The 5,003-nt window shown below is 39.9% G+C and overlaps 1 long non-coding RNA gene across 1 annotated transcript; it reads right to left on the bottom strand.

The window, feature by feature from the left end:
* Positions 1 to 694: 694 nt before the first annotated feature.
* LOC106817081 lies at positions 695 to 4,726 on the bottom strand. Its single transcript, XR_001394991.1, has 6 exons — positions 4,530 to 4,726; positions 4,072 to 4,253; positions 3,436 to 3,678; positions 2,682 to 2,723; positions 995 to 1,048; positions 695 to 755 (listed from the first exon to the last, which is right to left on the bottom strand). It is a non-coding gene; the product is annotated as an uncharacterized LOC106817081 (long non-coding RNA).
* Between the last annotated feature and the right edge of the window lie 277 nt (positions 4,727 to 5,003).

Here is a 5,003-nt window from a genome sequence, read left to right as displayed (position 1 = left end):
AAATTGTAAATCCGATCCGAATCCGAATCCGATCGGATTCGGATCGGATCGGATTCGGATTATCGGATCCGACGCACAGCTCTAATGGGAATGGCTACATGAGGAACAGGCTGAGTGAGTCAGCTTTGGAGGCGCTGCTGCTACTGGCAATTGAGGGGCCACCTCGGCAAGAATTCCCATTCGACCCACTGGCAGCTCATGAAAGTCACGATTGATTAATCATTGGTTGATTAATCGATTGGTCATATGCATGATCATCAATTAATCGGAACATCACTAGCTATAGGAGCAGCAATAAAAACTATGGACATATTTCATTGATTTTATTTTTATTTGGATTCACTCCACTGTGAGTAGATGCGGGTTAATTAAAATAAGAAAGTTTCTGTGTGACTTATGCCTAGTTTTCCCATGGTGGATCAAAAATATGAATGATGAATGGAGTCCCCAAGACAGTGTCAGCAAAATTTAGGACCACATTTTATTCAACAACCTGAGAAGTGAGGCGAAGGGGCACACCATGTGTCTTTGGTCCTTAGTTGGTAGCAGGGGTTAGGGTAGATACATGTCATTGTAAATCTAAATGGGCTGCCCTTTTAAGTAAAATATTGCCAATTTTGCAAGCATTCCCAGGTATTAACCTGCAGTTAGTATAGTGAATACTAATTGTTGAACTATTCACAGTGAAAACATACCCTTCTAACTGTCGCATCTGCTGGACCTGGCTGAGCTGCAGCTGTGACTTCGATAGGGTCCTGAAATGATACAATGAAAGAACAACTTACCAAGAATAGCCATATACAGCCTTGTTTGTTTGTACAGAATCTTTGATTGAGTCTTGGAAGTCTCTAGATTTGAATTTGTTTGGCCTTGGGAACTCATCTCCTTAACTGTCTGGGATGGTCTTCATGCCTTGGGAAATTCAATTTACATGTACATCCAGGTTCGTGATAGCGAAGACTGTATTGCCGAACTGTTCAAATTTAAAACATACCCTTCTGATATTTGCTGGACCTGGCTGAGCTTCAGCTGGGGCTTCGATAGGGTCCTGAAATGATACAATGAAAGAACAACTTACTAAGAATAGCCATGTATACAACCTTGTTTGTTTGTAGATGCCTTGGGAAATTCACGTTACTCTAAGTCCATGACCAACTGGTTACTCCGATTATTCCCCATTAGCATCCATGCTCTGGGGAGAAAGCAGCCCAGGAAAGCAGCAACAACCAACTGATAAGGCCTGGGCCTACTATGTCTATAGACTAGCTGTGCTGCTGTGTTGTTGGCCAAAACGTATATTCGTTTACCGGTGACCAGTACGTACAATGCACCCGTTCCGGCGGAAATATTATATATTAACATGCCGGTTAGACTAAACAACCCCTTCTTAAACATGTTAAATGGTCCCCTCTACCACAGGCTACACCCATGAGTCACACTGTACAGGGCTTGAAACTAACCTAAAATGTTCACTAGCCAGCAGGGCTAGTGACCTGTAAAATCTACTAGCCCTTAAACATATCTATCAGCCCTTAGTTTTCTGAAGTGCGGCGCTGAAGCTACGTGGTGAGCACAGTTTTGCCATTTTCGGGGGGGGGGAATCTGGGTTTTGATTTTAGATGCTCTGAGATGCATTCTGCGAAATTCATTGACTTTGTGAAAATCTAGATTCAGTATAGATTTATAGTATACACATCAGGTATGTTATAAGAGCAGAATAATTATATTCCTTAGTAATTAACGATTAGAACTATTAGTTAGTTTACTGAAATGTGAAAGTTCATGTTTAAGTTGAACCGTTTGTGACTATCTCTACTACAAGTACAGAGGTTGTTAGTAGTTAGTACAAGTACAGTATAGAGTTATAAGTTGAGTTATCCTGTTTGTGATAGTTTAAGATTTGTAGAGTTGTATTGCAATTATATTAGTTGACTGAATATAAGCCACATACAAGCGTACGTGTTATGCTAGTGTTACGATGAACTTCGTATTATAAAAAGCTTAGAATACCTGTTACAGGAATGTAGGTTTAAAGGTATATATATGCGGGTTATTTTCATAACAGTACCTGACAAAACCATGACTACTATTCCACGTCAATTATAGACACAGAGACTGGATTGTATATTAGCCAGGGTGATTCCAACTGAGTATAAGTAAATTTGAGTTTCTAATTTGCTTATTTAGCAAACATCAAATTGAAATCATCTTTTCGTTTGAAAAGGGGAGGCATATTGTACTGTTTAACCTTGAGATCAGCTGAACCGTAAACTAACCGTTCCACGAACATAACCAGAAAGTAGAACAGAAACGTATTGCGTACATACACTGTGAGGGGATTAATGTGGTTTAATCCGGTAGTAAAGTCTACAGTATCCAATATGGCAGCGTTCAGCATCGTGGCTGTCATGTTTAGGTTTTGCAATTTTATTATGTTTGCACACGCAAGTTTTATACTACTTATTACTAGTTCGTTCGGGTTAGTAGTTGCTGAAAAAGTACTAGTAATATGTTATCTGGTAGGCATTCCCACTCGCCAACAGGGCTGCATGGTCAGCCCAGACATTCTGCTAGCCCTTACTGATTTCTACTAGCCTCGGGCGAGCGGGCGAGCGTTAGTTTCAAGCCCTGCTGGACACTGGAAATGGTAAATACATATATTGTTCACGGTAAAAACATACCCTTCCAACTGTAACATTTGCTGCTGGGGCTTCGATAGGGTCCTGAAAAAACAAAAATATTATGAGACAACTGAAATTGAGCACTCGAGAACCTTCAGGGGGCATACTGAATTACAGATATATGCTGTAAAACTCCCTCCGATAACAACCACTCCGGGGAACCCCAATTTTGAGCTTTTACGGGTTTACCAATGGAATTTTTACCGAGAGGAGGGGGGACTTTTACCGAGGGTATTTTTTCGTAAATGCTATAGTCCTTAGAGTTGATTAATTTGGGTCATGACTCCTGCCCCATGCCAGCCATATTGAATATATTTAGGAATGTACCACCCTACATCAATTTAGCTTTTGATGATGATAGACTTTTTGGCCAACTTAGCACATCCTCAGGCTGGTTGTCATATTGCATGGATAGGATTACTAGTACTGTAGAATCGGACAGGAACTGTTGCAACTTTATCCAAGTAGCAGCACATAATATCATATGTTTAACAGCTAAACAGCTATAGTTAGTAACATAGGGAATGGCTTTGTAGGCCCTTCCTTTTCCTCAGCACCCTAATTGCTGTGCTAGCTGTTCCCTGTCCAAGTTTCCTTTTCTGTCTTTTTTAAAATTTCTGGCTGAATTTGAAACACAATACAACGAGAGTGCTGGCACCTGTTTGCAACAACTGATTCTACATGTTCTACATTAACCATATTAATAACAATCAATGAAGAGATACAAAAGTAAAGAGTAAGAGTAAAAACTAACCAAAGTAAGCTCTTCTGTAGGGACAATGTATACCACCCTCCTCGATGTTTTTTGTCTTTAGGCGTAATGCAGATGGTGTAGTACACGCTACTGAAACTAATTTCCCATGCGAATCTGATACATGAAATATATAATTAATTCCCCTTAATTTGGGGCATTTCTCCACAAGAAATGAGGTAAACTCGTGTTCCGACAGATCTGCCGGAACACGAATCATATCCTTGCCATCTTCTTGGAGGCAACCTGGAAAAAGATTTGACAGAAATAATACATGGGCCTACAATACATGTACTAGAATAAATATTTATAAATCTCCAGTCCCCAATTCCATTAAAAAAGAGCGGGCGCCCCACCCCTCTTTCCTGCCTGGTGGTGTTTTACCGCCCCTTATAAAAATGACCTCTAAAATTTTTACTGTCAGAGTAAACTTTTATTGAAGAAGTTTTTGCCTACCAGTCAAGCGAAAATTGTTGAAAATCTATTAAGGAATTTGTCCCCTGTATCACCGAACAAGTGAGGATAAGGAGGACGACTCTCCGTACAACAACAAGAATGTACATTTTGGGTGATCACCATCGATTATTCCACTTTGTAAATACTGACATTCTAGCCAATTCTGTTTAAATTGTTACATACCTAGTCCGGCCTCTTTAAGTTTGTCTCTGGAGGACTTCGACATTGGCCTCATTTCATAATTGGGGCCATCCAAAACAATGATTTTCATTGCATATTCGGCAACTGGTCGGCCTCTAGAGCGTTTCAGGTTATGCCTCTTCCCCATAGTCGGAGGTGGTTGCCCCGTTCTGTTAGCATTAAACCTGAAGTTAAAAATTATGATTATGATAGAATATTGAAGAACATAAAAAAATGTTTTGGCAATTAAGACAAACACAACAACACAACACATGATGATGGTCGGTGCATTCCTGCTACATGTACATGCATGCATGAGTCATTTCATGCATTGTCCGGAAATAGGTAAGATCTACTGCTCATAGGCTATTTGTTGCACGATCATGATGAATCTATTTTCGGACAGGCCGGCCTCTAAACAGCCGCATATCACTGCTGAATGTACAAAAATACAAACAAACCTTTCTACAAAACCAGCAACAAAGGTCGCTCGCCCAAGTACTTGGTTCATATTGTTCTGTGCTGCAAGTACTGCAGGCAGATTTTGCAAGTTTGGGGGACCACCCGCCGCCATATTTGCCACTTCACTTCGACGGCGCTGAGGTATTTGCAGTTGTAGTTCCATGTCATCGCACATGATAAAATTAAAATTAGTGCTATAGGCCTATTATCAGTTATTTAATAGCAATTTGTTTACAAACAAATGAATTAAATGCGGTAAACAACGAATTATTGCAAATAAGACGAAACATATGTGCAAAAATTGCAAGAATATTTGAGAACTATATGCTTCTTAGTAACGTCAGGATATACGAGTGGCAGAGTTAGTCATAGAACTAGAATAGTCTAGTTCTATGCTTAAAACAATATATACAGAGAAGTGAAACGGATTGTTTATACGTGAAGCATCTCAATTCCAAAACGGCAAAAGTCGA

This window comes from Priapulus caudatus, unplaced genomic scaffold, assembly GCF_000485595.1.
Source record: "Priapulus caudatus unplaced genomic scaffold, Priapulus_caudatus-5.0.1 Scaffold1589, whole genome shotgun sequence".
NCBI classification, from domain to species: domain Eukaryota; kingdom Metazoa; phylum Priapulida; class Priapulimorpha; order Priapulimorphida; family Priapulidae; genus Priapulus; species Priapulus caudatus.
Note: the sequence above shows the minus strand (reverse complement) of the source record. Positions and strands in the feature narration are given on the sequence as shown.